The 17,997-nt window shown below is 40.4% G+C and overlaps 1 long non-coding RNA gene across 1 annotated transcript in view; it reads right to left on the minus strand.

Annotated features, from left to right (window-relative positions):
* The window catches only part of LOC113594579 (uncharacterized), a 60,832-nt gene extending 48,963 nt beyond the window's left edge, over positions 1-11,869 (minus strand). The window contains exons 1-3 of the long non-coding RNA XR_003415079.2: positions 11,747-11,869; positions 2,855-3,041; positions 1,239-1,317 (exon numbers count right to left, since the gene is read on the minus strand). This is a non-coding gene — a long non-coding RNA (uncharacterized LOC113594579). The remainder of the gene's footprint in view (positions 1-1,238; positions 1,318-2,854; positions 3,042-11,746) is intronic.
* Positions 11,870-17,997: the final 6,128 nt, after the last annotated feature.

Consider the following 17,997-nt stretch of genomic DNA (forward strand, 5'->3'; position numbering starts at 1 on the left):
AGAGAGTGGGGAGAAGTGGAACACATCATAGGGAAAAGCGGTTCCAGCTTGTTGTTAAAACCATGTTTTGGTAGGTGACAGAATGGAGAGAATATGAAGGTAAAAGTTATCTTAAAGATAGGAGGTTCAGGGGACAAGGGGGAAAGGGCACCCCTTTAGGAGACTGGTTAGCCAAAGAGACTCCAACAGTTTCCTGGTTTTGCCAATGACTGCCCCTTTTATATAGAGGATAAAAGTTTGAAAATTGAAAGTTGCAGTAATTGGTTCCCTTGATAAGATTCTGTGGTTTCCAGTGTCATGCTCCAAATTATCTTTATCCTCCTAAAACCAAGTCAAGCCAAGCCAAGCCAAACCAAACCAAGCCAAGCCAAGCCAAACCAAACCAAACCAAGGCAAGCCAAGCCAAGCCAAACCAAACCAAGCCAAGGCAAGCCAAGGCAAGCCAAGCCAAGCCAAACCAAACCAAACCAAGGCAAACCAAGGCAAGCCAAGCCAAACCAAACCAAACCAAGGCAAGCCAAGGCAAGCCAAGCCAAACCAAACCAAACCAAGGCAAGCCAAGGCAAGCCAAGCCAAGCCAAACCAAGCCAAACCAAACCAAGGCAAGCCAAGGCAAGCCAAGGGAAGCCAAGCCAAGCCAAACCAAACCAAACCAAGGCAAGCCAAGGCAAGCCAAGGGAAGCCAAGCCAAGCCAAACCAAACCAAACCAAGGCAAGCCAAGGCAAGCCAAGCCAAGCCAAACCAAGCCAAACCAAGCCAAACCAAACCAAACCAAACCAAGGCAAGGCAAGCCAAGCCAAACCAAACCAAACCAAGGCAAGCCAAGGCAGCCAAGCCAAGCCAAGCCAAACCAAACCAAGGCAAGCCAAGCCAAACCAAACCAAACCAAACCAAACCAAGGCAAGCCAAGCCAAGCCAAGCCAAACCAAACCAAACCAAACCAAGCCAAGGCAAGCCAAGGCAAGCCAAGCCAAGCCTAACCAAACCAAACCAAACCAAGGCAAGCCAAGCCAAGCCAAGCCAAGCCAAGCCAAACCAAACCAAGGCAAGCCAAGGCAAGCCAAGCCAAGCCAAGCCAAACCAAGCCAAACCAAACCAACCAAACCAAACCAAGGCAAGCCAAGCCAAGCCAAGCCAAACCAAACCAAACCAAACCAAACCAAGGCAAGCCAAACCAAACCAAACCAAACCAAACTAGTATTCAGTCCATTGCAACTACCAGTAACTCTATATTTACCTGTGTGTTCTTCCCTCTCCCATCTCCCATGTCACCTCCTGGAGTAATCAACATACTGATTTTTGTGATGTTCTTCTTGCTTAAAAAACAACAACAAAAACCATGTATATCTGTAGGACTAAATAATATATTTTCCTTTGCCTATTTTTAAACTTTATAAAAGGGCATGCATCAAACTTTATGGCGTCTTCCCCAATTTGTTTTTATCACTTGGCCTTATGTTGTTAACATTCATATATCATGTTGCCTGTAACAATATATTTTATTGCTGTGCAAATATCCCATGATTTTTTTTATCTATCATGTTTGTCATTGGGAATTTGGGCTGCACGAACATTTTTACTATTATGAACTGTGCTGCTATGATCATCTTGTACATGTGCAGAAGTTTCTCTTGAGAACTGTCAGACAGGATAAGCAGATTATGCTGTGATAACAAATTAACCCCTAGACATAGATGGCCTAACACAACAAAGGTTGACTTTGGTGGGGGAGTCTCAGGGACTCAGGCTGACAGAGGCTACGTTATTATGCACCATTAGATGCATCTTCAAGACTGTGAGACCTCCTTTGCCCATTTGGGAAACAGCGACACTGTGGAGCTGTACTGGGCCTTTTGGTGCCTTTTCCCATAAGTGACAGATGACTTCTAGCCACACTTCCTCTACCTAAAGTAGCCATATGGCCAAACCTACTGCAGGAGAGGGAGGGTGAGAACTGCAGGAGAGCAGATGGAATGCAGTCACTTTGTCTCTGATACTTAGGAGGGAAATTTCTGGATTGTAGGGTTTATGAACGTTCAGTTTTACAAGACAATGCAAATTGTTTTCCAGAGTGTTGATGCAAATTTATACATTCAATAGCAGTGTAGAAGAGATGTAATTTATTTCTTTAAAGCATCTAACAAATATTTGCTCCCCAAAGTCCTTTTTTTGAGGCATGTTTTTGTGCTTTACCTTTATGCTTCCAGGCAATGTGAATAGAGATATTCTTATGCATATTTTCCAGATAAAATAAGTGATGGTTTAAATAAGTTATGTGGCAAATTTGTGTTGTTTTCTTTGGTTGTTGTTGTTTGTTTGTTTGTCTATTCTATCCTTCGTGTCTGGTAATAGCACCTGATCTTTCATTTCTTGGACCACGTTTTTCCACTGCATGTGGTGATGATGATTCTATCACTGTGTTTTGATCCCCTCCCCTCCCTCTTTCTTACTGCAGGAAGTATATAAGAAAGAAACTGCATGGTTCAGATTCTTTTGTCCCTTCGCCACAGTGAATGGTTCAGGGGTGGACCTATGATTCAAATTAGATAATCAGAGACTAATGTAAAATTTTGCTTTTGTATGTTCAGAGAGAGAAAAACTATCTTTTAACGAGACTGAGAGTTGTAAGGTCCATGTATACCTGGGGCTGCTGTGAGCTGTCTGCCCTAGCTACCTTGAACACACTATCTGCAGAATAAAGCCAATATAGAAAGTAAAGAGAGGCCAAATACAGGAGAGAGAGAGACATAGAGCCTTGGCAACATGGTTCGATCTCTTTGATTTAGCTATGTCAGAAGACCAATCCCTGGACTTTTCAGTTACATGAGCTAAAATATTCCCTATTTTACTTACGTTCATTTCAGATGGATATCTGGGGGTCCTAATCAGCTACTTAGTGTCAGGGATAAGATTGGATTCTAGGGTCTTCAGTTTCTTGGTTGGACTCTGTTCCCACAAATCTTATTGTGACTCTCGGCTCTGCTCTGCTGGGCTAAATATTACCAGCTTCAGTTTCACATTGATTTCTGGAGGTAGAGACCTAAGAAAATTTCAGTAGAAGAGGAGGCTTTAAGATTTTGAGGAACCATTTGGAAGGGTACATCATGAGTAATGTGTCACAGCACAAATTAATATATTAGACAATTTTGTCATTGTTCCCAAGTCTAGAAATTGATTTTTGAGTTCCCTGGTCCATGGCACTATAAAAAGTTACACATCCATCACCTTACACAGGATGGTGAGATTTTATCTTTGTACCTACCTCAAAGTGACAAATAGTTAATTAGACACATAAAGCATTTTCTAACATAGACAGTTTTGAACTTGAAGTTTTGCTGCTAACAGAGAGAAGAATCCCAGAGAGTATGGGGGGTCTGAACACAAAATAAATCCAAAACTCTCTCCAATGTCTCAATAACTGCCAAGTCAGTTCTGAGGCTAATTAATCAAAACAAATTTACAATTAAGCCCACAAAGAAGCACTAATTACTATGCTTGGCAGGGGGAAAATGTGCTGAAAAGGGAAACCTGAAAGTGAGAATGGAGAATTGTCTTGTCATTGTCCTGTCAAGGGCAGTGCTTCAGGGCAATCGCACAGGGGGCACTGGACCTCCTTGTACAGGCAAGGATGTTGCAGCAGCAAGAGGGTTGGAGATTCAGGCCCCTGCCTCATGGGCAAATGCAGGGATCTTGTACCTGTCCTCCAGGGTAAGGCCGGCTGTCAGTTGAATGTTTGTATGCCCCCCCCTCCAATGCCCCTCATATATATAAATTTATTTATTTTGAGAGCGAGAGAGAGAGAGTGAGCAGGGAAGGAGCAGAGAGAGAGAGAGAGAGAGAGAGAGAGAGACAGAATCCCAAGCCTCCCTCCCCGGAGAGATATATACTCCATTAGTTTTTCATTTGCCAGAATCATTGGTTTTAAAATATTTTCTCTTTCCTTTTATCTATCTATCTATCGTCTATCTATCTATCTATCTATCTATCTATATATCTATGTATCAAAAATATATTTTGATTTATTTATTTTGAGAGACAGAGAGCAGGGGAAAGGCAGAGAGAGAGAGAGAGAGAGAGAGAGAGAGAGAGAGAGAAAGAGAGAATCCCAAGCAGGATCCATGCTGTCAGAGCAGAGCCTGATGCAGGGCTTGATCTCATGAAGTGTGAGATCATAACCTGAGCTGAAATCAGGAGCTGGATGTTTAACTGGTTGAGCCATCCAGGCATCCTGCTCCCCTAATTTGTATATTGAAGCCAATTCCCAATGTGATGGTATTTGGAGGCAGGGCCTTTGGGAGGTAATCAGATCATGAGGCTGGAGCCCCATAACAGGATCAGGGCCATTATAGGAAGAGACAGGAGAGAATTTGCTTCTCTCTACTCTTCACCATGTGAAGACACAGCAAGAAGATGGTCATCTGTAATCAGGATCAGGATTCTCACCAGAACCCAACTGTGCTGAGACTCTCTTATCTCAGACTTCCAGCCTCCAGAACTGGGAGAAATACATGCTTGTTGTTTAAGTCACACAGTCTATGGTATCTCTTTATAGCAGTCTGAACTAAGATAAGACACATTCCTTCCAGAAAAGCATCACCTTTTTAGAATCTGCCCCTTGGTCTACATGTGTATAATAGAATGAGGAATATAGAGGCTTAAGGTTTTGAAGGATCCATATCTTTCCCAATCATCTCTAGTGAATAGGGCTTATAGACCCCTCTTTCATTGGTTGTTGGCATTACTGATAGTCTCTGCCTAATTCTGCATACTGAGGCACATTGGTCTCACATGAAACTCAACTGCTTCAGTTTCCAGAATATGATGGACTTGAAGCAGGTGTAACTTAGCTAGCTTTGCTGCCATTGGTTTGGTATTGATATTTGGTGATAGTGAACTATGACACTGGCCACTGTCCTTGGAGTTGTAGAATCTCTGTATTGATTTTCAGTCCTAGCCTCTTATTTTGGATTTTAGTTTCTTCTACTCTGTTTATTCTCTTTCCCCCCAAGCCTGTCTGGCTCTTAGAATATTGTTCCCAAACCTTGACTGTTATTGCTGGATGACAAATGCCTGTCTAATTCCTAATGTTGATCACTTAGTCCCTCAGTGCATATAGACTGACCTATTAAGTGCGATTTTCTGGCTAGAGTCCCCCTCTTCCTTCTGGGGACATAGTTGTATTACATTATGCAGCTTCCTCTACTGGTAATTGGGCCCGTATGCCTGAGTTCTGGCTGATGGAATGTTAGGGGAAGTGATGGATGTCACTTCTGGACCTGGCTTCCTAAATCTCCCTGAAAATCCTTATAGGTTCTCTCTTTCTTTAATTGCTGGTTGGATGTAGACGATTCAGTGGAGGATTCAGAGGCTCTGGAGGAAGTGGAAAAGCAACAAGAAAAGATCCCAGTGTCTGAATGGTTGTGCAGAGCCCAGCCGCATGCTGACCCACATCGGCCTAGACACCGGGATATCGAAGTTGTTTGAGGACAGCAGTTGTTTGTCTCAATGAATGCATCTTACATTCATCCATTCAGGGAACAGATATTTACTGAATACCTACACAGTGCTAGCTAGGTTCTGTGTTAGATGCTGGGGTTTAATGGTGAAAAAATATATACGTTGGCTTCACGGCTCTTATAATCCAATGCTAATGTCAGTGGTGATGTGGGGCTTGTGGAAGGAGATAGAACCTAAGTAGCATGATCAACAATGTCAAGGAACTAATGTCTGTTGAATTTAATATGATAAAATTGGGTAAGAAAGACTTTCTGAAGTTATGGACCTTGAATTGTTATTAAAATAGAGTAGTACATGAGTTAGTAAGTAGTTTATGTGAGTAAAAGGCTCTTTTGGGTCAAGGTAAAGTTAACTAGAAAAATGTACTACAGTACAGGGAAAGAATCGAAAGCTTACTGATCCTTACTAGATCCTAACCAATGTGCCTGTGTTCTTGTTTAATTCTTCTTACATTATAAAGTAGATATTATCTCTCCTTTTGTTGCAGACTGAGGCTCAAGGACATTAAGTTATGTGACTGAGGTCACACAGCTGAGAAATGGTAGAACTGTCATTCTAATCTAAGCCTATTGGGCTCTTTCTGCACCATACTATTTGTTTGGGTCGGGGTTATTCTGTCACAACATCATGGACGGGACACCAGCACCCTGCCTGTTAGCCTACGTGAGAGGCTTCAATCTTGGGGAATGAAAGCAAGTGCACAGTACCTCTCTCCCCGGAGAGATATACACTCCATTAGTTTTTCATTTGCCAGAAGCATCGGTTTTTTAATATTTTCTCTTTCCTTTTATCTCGGGGGAATATCAATCTGTACAGATTTATTATTAATTCCCTAGTAACATGCTTAGCTGCTCAAAATTTTTTACTGTTGCTTGTAAAAGAAGGCCTGCCTGTTCTTGAAATTTCAGGGACTTCGATCACTCTGGGATGAAATATCACCTTGAGAGACGTAAGGAGAAGAGAGAAGTATAGAAAAAAGTAACTCCCTCCATCCCCCACCCCATCTGCCTTTTCTCTGAAACAAACATCAGCCACTTTTGGGAGGCTTTCTTTCCATTGGATTAACCCTATGCTGTTTTTCCATGGTCCTCTCCTTCCAAGGAATATTGAACTTTTTATACTAAAAAGGCATTTCCAGAGGAAATGAATCCTCCAGCAGAAGATTCTCTCTCTCTCTCTTTTTCCTCCCAACTTTTTTTCATGCTTCAAAGTCTAATTTTTTAATCAATTAATCTGGTAATTAGGGCATCTTTCATATGTGGATGCGACAAAGCATACTTTTGATTGTTAAGGTGAGTTATTGAAAACTTTACAATGAAAATTCAGGAGAGTTAACTTCTATACACATTCACATTTTTTTAAATAAAAAAAAATTTTATTTAACAAATATCAGTGAGAGGGACCCTGTGTGTCAGTGCTGAGCTGCTACTGGGGAAGTGACGTCTGCCCCCATGGAACTTATAGTCTAGTGGGAAACAAGAACACTAAACAAAGAAGCACACTGATTATTTTATAAAACCATATAAACTATAAACCATATATAAAGTATATAAAATATATTATCCATCAGTTAATTAAACTGCCTGAATTGGGTGGGATGTAAGCATGAAACAGTTTTGTTTTTCTGTAGTTAGTGCCTTCTGTGATATGTAATGATTCTCCTTTCCTGCTTGTTAATGACTTCTAGAGAGGGATTCCATAACTTTCTAGCCACTTTAGGGTATAAAATACTCATTCCAGACTAATTTAGAAGTCAGCTCGTGGAGTGCCTGGCTGACTCAGTTGGTAAAGCCTGCAACTCTTAATCTCAGCATCATGATTTCAAGCCCCACGTAGGGTGTGGAACCTACTTAAAAAAAAATTTAGAAAATAAAAGAATAAAAGGAAGAAAAAAGACGTTAGCTCCCTTGTCTATCTTACTTTCATTTCCCTCTCCCAGCCCTGGCCTGATCCCTGGTAGGATGTACCCTGGGAAGGCAGGTATGGTCTGCTTTTCCATTCCTGTTTTCCTGACTCAGTCTGTCAATTGGGACCCATCAGTGGTGTGTGGAGTTGGGAGAGTGCTGTGGGTGGAAAAGAATTACAGAAAAGGGGCAAAAGATTTTTTAATCAGCTAGTGCCCTGTGTGGTGCTGTCTTGACTTCTGATTGTCACTGTGGCAGCTCACCTTCAGCAGCCCCCTTCTTCCAGTGGTGCACCTGATAATTGCCTGATACTAGGACCCCTCATCTGTAAGGCTGCCCACTCTGTTGGGCAGGACACAGCCAGGCACCTCAATCTGGGCTGCCTTTTGTAGAGTCTACCCAAGGAAAACATACACATCCTTCCTCTTCTCTTGTAGGCATTGATTTTGGGTGGGGGGTGGGGAAGAAAACTAAAAGCCATCTTAGGGTCTTTGAAGAAGAAGAATAGACTCTTTTATTAATTAAAATAGACTCTTTTATTAATTAAAATTAATTTAATTTTATTAATTAAATAATAGAGATCATTTAATGTAGCCTCATCAGTTGTTCAGTAAACAGACACGTTAGAATGTAGGCACTAAGAGCACTGGATTTTGAATGAAATGAACCCTGGTCCTAGTCTTGCCCTGTAACTTGCAGATTTTGTGACTTCATGCCTGCTACCTCACTTGTCTATCAACAACATCAAACTGAGTATTACGTGCCAGATGTTCTACTGATTATTTCACCATTTTATCTTTTTATCTAATTTTGGCTTAAATGACGATGTTAATGTTACCGAGTCGTTCGGTTCTTGTCTCAGATGCACCAAAGAGTTGGAGACCTGAGACCAGAATGGGGAGATAGAGTTTATTGAATAGATAAGTATAGTACACTTTCAAGAGTGAAAGCAGATCACTGCCGGAGCAAGAGTGGCAATGGCACTGGGAAGCTCTAGCTGCACCCTTTTAAGTGTGTTTGTGATAAATTTGGCTTTGATTGACGCTTTTGATTGACGGCTGGTGGTTACAAAACACTTTGGCTTCTGCGCATGAGCCTACCCATGATACATTCTGTTATACTTGTATTTATTTATGTATTGTATATTTATGAGTGTCAGTGAGCTTTTGTTGTGACCTTAAAGATACGTAAGGGCAAGTTGCACCTTTTGTGCACATGCTCAGCTCCTGGAAGTCCCTGGTGGCTTTTGAGCTGGCTCAGTGGCTAGGCCTTTCTTGTTCTGTTAGCCCTTGGAGGCCGCTTGGAAGGTATGGCTGTTAACCTCTGGGAGATGGGGGTGTGGCTCCATGGGTGTTGCCAGCACCTGCTTTATCCCTTCTCCTTCATGCCTAACTAACTGCCTAACACTAAGAGTCAGTTACAAATATCTCATTTCACCAATGAGAAATTTGGAGGCCAGAGAGGGTAACTAACTTACTTAAGAGGACACAGTAAGTGGTGGTAAATTTAATAATTTAGAAGTAAATTCGATATTATAAATGGAGACAGTCTGAATCTAGCACTAGAAACATAATCATTTCACAGTATCTGCCTCAGTTTTCTTACTAGGAAAAGTAAAGAAAATGCTGGTATTTGTATCATAAAACAGTGAGAATTTAAATGCAAGGCAATATGCATAAAATGTGTGGCACACGGAAAGCACTGGGAAATTTTAGCTGAAGTTATTTAAAATTATTTTTCATGTTGGCTGCTTTTAAATATGGAGCTGCATTTAGCTCATCACTGCAGTTAAATAATTGCTTAAATGCCTTGGCTTGTCCTGCAATGATTTTATCATCATTTGGTGTTCTAAGCGTAATTTACTACTTATAAAAACACTTATGGCACTTTATAATTATTAACACACCATTTATAGTAGCTGTAATATTTTTTTCCTTTTTAAAGTTGGTTGTTGTAGTTTGTATAACTCCAGTATTAATCCCTTGAGAACCTCAATGCCAAGGGCAACAAAATATTCTTGTACATGTATATGCAGAGTAATTAAAAACGTGCAAGCTCTTGTTCATACACATGTGGCAAGTGTGTCATATGTGGACACACACACACAACACGTGAGTCTGTTACATTAGTATTTGACAGTATAAGGCATAGCGTAGTGAGTTATTTATTTCTCTCATTCCTTTGCCAGAACTTGGAAAATAATCTTTCCTATTTTATGTTAATCTATAAAATTGACACATATATAATAAATTATAGTAGACATAGGCAAAGTCAACTTAAGTCAGAATGACTCCCAGGCCTCCTAGAATTGACTGTAAGGTGATGGAATAAGCACATGTAATTAATGAGGGGAGGTAGGTCAGCGTGGGAGCAGAGACAAGGGAGATATCTGTCAGTAAGTGCTGGTAATTCTCATCGAAGCATTGACCAGGGGAAAAGGAGGCTCAGATCACACAGAATAACCTCTAACTCTTGTGGAAACAAATACAACAGGCAATACAGTCTGATGCCACTAATTCACTGAAGCAGCTAATATCCTATTCATAATGTTCTTCCAGGTTGGTTTTCCAATACAGGAAGAATATAATAGTATTCTGGTGGGAATAACAGTTGTAGTTTATAATATAAATTAATGAATGGGTTTTCTGACTCCCTGAGTCCCATTCCTAAGAGGTGGTTCTCTCTTTTTCTTTTTAGAACTAACCAAGTTTGAGCCTGCAATCTTCATAAAGTCAGACTCCCTGAGTCCCATTCCTAAGAGGTGGTTCTCTCTCTTTCTTTTTAGAACTAACCAAGTTTGAGCCTGCAATCTTCATAAAGTCACTGGGCCCTGGGCCTTGGTAAATGTACCAAGTTTTTACCAAGTGGCATATGTCACTATGTGACAAAATAGCCCAGCCCTCTGAGAAGAGATGCAGTTCTGACACCTGAGAGTGATTCAGATGAATCCCTGGGAGGGGACATTAATTCATCCTTGTATTCATTTATTTAATAAACATTTATTGAAAACCAATTATATACGAGATTTTCTAAGAAGCACTGGGCATATAGCAGGAATCTGCAAATTTTTCTGTGGAGGACAAGAATGCAGATAATTTAGGCTGGCGGGCTATGAGATTGCTTGTCACAGGGCTCCTCGGTGGCTTAGTTAGTTGAGCGTCTGACTCTTGATTTTGGCTCAGGTCATGGTTTCATGGTTCGTGGGTTCAAGCCCCACATCAGGTTTCAGGCTCCGCACTGACAGTGTGGAGCTTCCCTGGGATTCTCTGTCTCCCTCTTTCTCTGTCTCTGTCTCTCTCTTTCTGTCTCAAAAAATAAATAAATAAACATTAAAAAAAAAAAAACATTGCAGGTCACAATTCAACTCTGCCATTGTGGTATCATAGCAGCCATGGATGGTACCTAAATAAGTGTAGCTTATAAATTTTATTTATGAATGCTGAAATTTGAATTTCATATAATTTTTAATTGCCATGAAGTATTGTTCGTTTGATTTTTTTTCAACCATTTAAAATGTAAAAACCTCTCTTAGCTGACAGGTCATACAAAACCAGAGAGCAGGCCAGGTTTGACCTCTTGGCTTTATTTTACCTTTGGTTTATAGCAATGGATAAAGCAGATATGATACTTGCCTTTTGGCACTTTCACTCTTGTGATATATCCCCTTCGATTACATTGCAGAAACTTACAATATGCCTGTGACAGGGGCAGGGCCATCCCCTTTCTACTCACAGGGCATGACCCTAACATTTGTGGGACCCAGAGCAAGAATACACATGAAGACCCATATCTTGACCATAAGTCAAAATATTAAAAATTTTTAAAAATTTTTTTAATTACTTTTGAGAGACAGAGACAGAGTGCAAGCAGGGGAGGGACAGAAAGAGAGGGAAACACAGAATCCAAAGCAGGCTCCAGGCTCTGAGCTGTCAGCACAGAGCCAGATGCAGGACTCGAACTCACAGACCGTGAGATCATGACCTGAGCCGAAGTCGGCCACTCAACCAACTAAGCTACCCAGGTGCCCCATAAGTCAAAGTATTTAAAAGCTACACATCAAGTTGGCAAAGTGGTAAAAAAAATGTATTCTATCATATTATCTGCTTTTAAGCTTCATTGATATATAACATTGTGTAAATTTAAGACGTACAGTGTGATAATTTGATGTGTCTATATATTGCAGAATGTTTACACGCATAATTGCATGTTAGTTAACACATCCGTCACCTCACATAATTGCCATTTTGTTGTTCTTGTTATGGTGAGAACATTTAAGATCTAATCTCTTAGCAACTTTCAAGTATACAAGTATACCACATTGTACATTACATCCCCAGAACGTATTCCTCTTCAAACTGGAAATTTGTAGCCTTTAACCAACATCTCCTCATTTTCCTCTCTCACCAGCCCCTGGCAACCTAGAAGTCCTGATTCTAATTGAGACTTCTCATACTCTTTGGAGTTCCACACCAGAATCCTGCAGCCTGAGAAGATACAGTCCCAAGCATTGACTTGCATCTGGCCCTGCCTTCCCTCTCCACTCCCAGCTCCATCTTCCATGGTGAGGGGCTTCAGGTACATTCCTATTGACATCTTAGCCTGTAAATCCAAGCTCTGACCATATCCATGCAAGCATCTTCCCTTGGGTCTACTTGGGTAAGAGGCTGGGTATAGGCTCTGGAAATGGCTTAGGGACAGTGGGGTCCATGGAATATGGTATAGAAATGGGAAGGGATTTAGGCTCCATGTGCCAAATCCTATTGGGAGAGCAATAGGATATGGCACATGGAGGCTCAGGGAGGAGTTTTCTTAAGTGTAGAGTCCAGGAGAGGGACCTCATGGGACAATGAGGGGATGGTCCATGATGGAGGGCCTTCAGAGGCCCTTCTTCTTTATTTTTGTCTCATCTTTGATAAAGGTTCTCAGCTCCTTCCTACTTTGGACTTCTCATCCCTCTGGTCTTTCCTTTGTTTCCTGTTTGAAACACCATCCTTCTGTCTCCCTTTTCCTCCTGCCCAGACTTGGCTAGTCTTTTTGGAGGCACTCTGGATGTGACCAGAATCTTTCTCTGGTACTTGTTCTAAATGCTAATTTGAATCTCTTTTTCCACTTTAGTATGTTTGATGAGAAAAAGTAGCCCTTTGCTACAAGCAAGAGAAAGGGGGAGGGAAATATCTAGAATGCAATAGATTAATACTTTGAGACATGGCCATGCTATATGTATTATGTTTCCAAAGGATTACCTATTCATTATTTTCCAGCATTAATATGAATTAATAGTTGCTTATTTGCAAATGCTGATAAACTGTAAAAGAAGATACCAATTGAAGCAAAATGTAAAGGAACAAAACATCTATACATTGAACAATATAAAACACTGAGTGCTTTGAATGCATCAGGTACTATATGTTGATTTATTCAATTATTTCAACTCTATGAGATAGATAATATATTAGTATCAATTTTACAGGTGAAGAAATTGAGGCACAGAGAAGCTGGGTAGTTTCCCTAAGGTCACACAGCTAGAAAGTGGCATAGCCAGGATTCAAACTCAGGCAGCTTGGCTGCATGTTTACTTTGGTGTTAAAAGTTATTAGTATGTGTGTAGATGGAGAGTGGTCAAAAGTTTAACTGTTCATCTGTAAAGATCAGCTTTTTAGCCACATCTGCAGAATCAGAATTCAGTAAAATTCCTTTGTGGTCCCTCTGAGTTTTCTTAGAAACTATTCTTGTAATAAGGCAGTGATAACTTTCCATGTTTTTCCCGTGGCTAGAATTTGTTCAGTTAGACCATGCTCGCCCTGTTTCTAGAACTTTCCATTTCCAATTGCTTTCCTTTCTCTGGGGGACTTACCCACTTTCCCTTACCACTTGTTCATAAGACTTACACATTGTGAAGATCTTTATATTCAAAGTCAAAGAAGCTGAGAGCTGCAAAAGCTTAGTTGTTCTTGTCAGTCTGCTTTTTTTTTGAGACAGTTCTTCCAAACTTTTTAACACAATTTAAACATATATCATAGATAGAAACATTAATTTTTTTTTAACATTTACTCATTTTTGAGAGACAGAGACAGAGTGCAAGTGGGGGAGGGGCAGAGAGAGGGAGACAGAATCCAAAGCAGGCTCCAGGCTTTGAGGTGTCAGTGCAGAGCTCAGCATGGGGCTTGAACACACAAACTGTGAGTTCATGACCTGAGCTGAAGTCGGATGCTCAACCTACTGAGCCATCTAGGTGCCCCTAAATAGAAACATTTTTTAAACAAACAATAGGAGGTTTGTCTATCTGTAGGGAAATTTGGAATGGAACAACTGTTTGAAAGTTGTTGTTGTTGTTGTTTGTTTGGTTTTAAGTAAGCTCCATGCCCAGTGTGGGGCTTGAACTCATGACCGGGGGGGATCAAGAGTCACATGGTCTGCTGACTGAGCCAACCGGGCACCCCTGGAAGTCATTTTCATGTGAGTGTGATTATCTGAGATATCACTCTTCTTTAAGGTTGTCCGTAGAAGGAATGGATCATTGAGTTTTGTCAAAGTCTAGATGATTATCCATGTACTTTGTTTTTTAAGTAAATAATTTACCCAGGTTTCTCACCAGTTTTCAACTAAATCAGATATAAAACAGTGATTTCTCATAAAAAATTTCAAAATATGCTAAAGGAATGGGATCCTACCCTATTACTTGCTACTGACTTAGAGATTGTAGACATTGGACTTCATTTAAACATGAACTCCTATGTGCCAAATAAGCGTTTTTTCACAAATGGGTTATAAAATAATGCATTTATTGAAATTTATGTGTAACTATAGGCTAATATCTCATAGAAAGTCTGCTTTTGAACTGTGAATTATTTGGCTTAAAACATCAGCCAGCACACATAGAGTTGTGATATTGATGACACAATCATACCTCAAGAACAGTAGGAATTTTATATGTGTCAGTGACAGATCACAAAACTTTTTTGGGTTTCTCAGTATCTCAACAGCATTAATAGGATGTACCATAATACTCTCCTTTTGGATATTTTTTTAATATTCAGTTTTAAGATGCTATTGATTATAAGATGCACCATCAATGTAAAAAGAGTTTGTCAGAGAAACAAAAAACATTTCAGCATATCAAATATGCACATCAAAGGTGGGATTATATCCAGATTTTAGAAACATTACAGTGTGAAGAAATCTATATCTCAGAATTGGAGCAGTGTGGCAATTCCTACAAAAAAAATGTAATAAGAATAATTGAACTGGTTAAGCAATCCCCTTGACCCCATTTCTCCATTGTAATAATAATATTAATGATATAGATAGCTTCAATTTAGAGCTTTCTATTTTCCAGACATTGCTAACACCTACCATGGATGATCATATTTAATCCTCACATTAAGTATTTCATGTGGGTACCATCATTATCCCTGTTTTGAAGACGCAGACACTGTTTTCAGGTTTAGAGTGCTTACCTTTAACATACATACATACTGACCAAATACCCCTTTCCCAGATTTTACCCCAATTCATATCCATCATTACCCTACTAGTAAGATATAGAAAGAGAAAAGATGGGACTTTTTGATAACTGTTTGTGGGTAGCTAATTTTGGAAGAGGAGACAATAAAAAATTTTATGGCAACCTTTCGGTTAGGTTCAGTTTAGACTCCACACAAGGGTAGCTTTTTATCTCGAAGTATGGATTTGTGATTTAGTCACATGTATAAGAGTGAATGTAAGGCTTACCTTTTTGAGAAATATAAGGTCTTGGTATTGGTTATTAGTCTTTCATTGTAAATTTTGCACTGTGGGGGAGAAAGAGAGTATGGGATTTCCCAAAGCTGGGAGACTTCTGTACTTCACTTGTATCTTAATTTGATTTTCTCCAAAAGCAGACCCCAAGACGAACATCTGGGTGTAAATGTATTATTTGGGGAGAAAATATTAGGAAATATGGGGAGGGAGTAGGGAAGTGAGACAGAGGAGAGAGGGAAGCCAATCAAGACTGTGTTAATGAGCTGGCTACTATTTTGGGGAACCAAGTTTTAATCCTGCAGGGAACTTGCTAAGATACTGTTAAGGCCATACCTAGAACTGGGGCTCCTGGGTGGCTCAGTAGTCAGTTGAGTGCCCGACTCTTGATTGGGTTCAGGTCATGAGGTCAGTGTTGTGGGATCAAGCCCCCTCTCGGGGGTCTGTGCTGAACATGGAGTCTGCTTAAGATTCTCTCCCTCTGTCCCTCTGCCCCTCTCCCCACCTCACATATGCTCTCTCTCTAAAATAACAATAAAAAAGAACATATGTAGAATTGTACACTGAACAGAAGGCAGCTAGTATAATTATTTGAGATATGCTGTCCTTCATTGGTTGAGAATTGCTTCTAGCATGCTGTCACTTCCAGCTCCTGGCTGAGAATGCTCTGGTGGCCATAGAAAGCCAGAGACACAGAACTTGAGGTAGGGCCCGTAGTCACTGGTATATAGGAACTAGCCATCAAAGTTGCAGGTGACATCAGGGAAGGACTCAGGGGAAATGGGAAAGGTACCAACAATGTCTGCCAGAATATTCTTGAAATTGGAATCTAGAATTCAGTGAATCAGGATCAGGTTGCTTTTCAGTGATGTTTTTTATCAAAGAGGCTATGCTCAAGGTATTATGATACCCCTTCTGATAAAAATGTGATGGATTTGGGAACAAATCCAGGTGTCCTGGCTCCAGAGTCTGGGTGTAAAACCCTCTGTGTAAAATACTCTCTCACTCAGATAAATCACCTTTGTTCTGGCCCAAGCTTTCACTGAAATCGCTTCAGGCTTCATCTTTTTCAGATTTGAAATTAAGGCTAGGGTGAGTGCATTCATGTCATGATCTTCAACCAAATTTTGGACTTAACTCTGATTAAGCAGAATCTGTCAAATCACAATTTGATGGCAAATGTTACATCTTTCTCAGCACTCTGTTATCACCTTTACCCTTTGGTTTTCTCCTCAGGGTCAGAGTTTACATGAGTTACACTCCCCTTTCCTAGCTCCCAATAAGTCATCCTCGCCTTCTTGTTTTAAAAATTATGCTGTGAGAGTTATTACAGATGAGAGAAGAGGGCAGGCACATTAGGGATAGCCAAATGAACAGATGCCCAGCAGCCAGGCACATTCACTAGTTCTGGGATTTACTTCATCGTATCGGACTCCTGGTGAGGGGTGGTGGAGAAGGGATGTGATTCAAATTCAGGGTCCACAAAATTAAAAATGACTATTAGCCATGGAATTTGGGGGTCACTGAAAAGTATATGAAATCTCAAACATTGAATGTTCCGTTGTCAAAGGTTTACTGCAGTATTTTTGTCTCTGTTGGTTCAGTGCTAGCCATCACTGTGGGATGATGTAGAATCTGCTGATTCTTAAGGTTAGGTATTTTAACTATTCTACATTATGATGTATAGTTCTATGTTTGACTTTTTATCTGTGAGGTAAGAAATAGAAATAAAATGTCCACAGTAATTTTGACCTGTCTTACACGATATGAATTATTCCTTTGATTTTTGCTTTAAAGGATAAACTTGTGAGGCTGTTTTATCTTTACTGGCTTGTTGATGATTTGTTTCTGGAATTAGAATCTGACTTTGCTTAATATCTTACCAACATAGGGCAACATCCTTTATTTATATCATAAAAGGTGACAAACAGAAATGTGTTTTGATTAGCAGCTGCCCTCCAAGTCACCCACACACAAAAACATTTCTAGTCAGATGGGGCGCCTGGGTGGCACAGTCAGTTAAATGACCGACTTCAGCTCAGGTCATGATCTCACGGTTCATGCGTTTGAGCCCCGCTTCAGGCTCTGTGCTGATAGGGAGCCTGCTTCAGATTCTGTGTCTCCCTCTCTCTCTGCCCCTCCCCTGCTCGTGCGCACTGTCTCAAGAATAAATAAACATTAAAAATTTTTTTCTAGTTAGAGCACACCACTCCTCCTCGTTTAATCAAACTGGATGCCATGCCCCTACTTGATGTTGAAAGAATTTAATGCTGAAATTTCAGCCCGAGTTTTATTTATGAACCAGTTGCCTGTGAAATATGCATAGGCATTCACAATTAGTAATAATGAGTTGAATGCATACGTATTTAGAACAATGTGTGGACCATTTCCTGACTTTCCTTGTGGTTAAGGCAGACTAGGACAGCGGCGGCTGCCATTACCATTCCACATTTCTCTTTTATTGCCCATCAAACATGTATAGATTTAATGACCTGGAGAGGGATCAGTGAAATTCTTCACAGCACTGCATGTTTATTAATGGGCCTCCTGTTCATTGTGATGTGTTAGTGTCAGGATTATGCCAGTGGTATTGCAGGAGGCAATTAAGGGTTTCTTTATTCCTGATAAAAAGGAAATTAGTCACTGATCAGCAACACAGGGCAACTCAACATCTTGGCAAGTGCATGGGAGGAAGGAGGAAAGCAAGGGCTAAAAAGAGGTTAGAAGATAGGGAGATGTTTGATGAGTTTGCTCTGTTGGGGGACATGACAAGGAGGAGCAGTAACAGGGGCTGTGAAAGAGGAAAGAATGGAAAATAATGAAAGCAAAAAAGAATTG

Source organism: Acinonyx jubatus, chromosome B1 (genome assembly GCF_027475565.1).
Source record: "Acinonyx jubatus isolate Ajub_Pintada_27869175 chromosome B1, VMU_Ajub_asm_v1.0, whole genome shotgun sequence".
NCBI lineage: Eukaryota > Metazoa > Chordata > Mammalia > Carnivora > Felidae > Acinonyx > Acinonyx jubatus.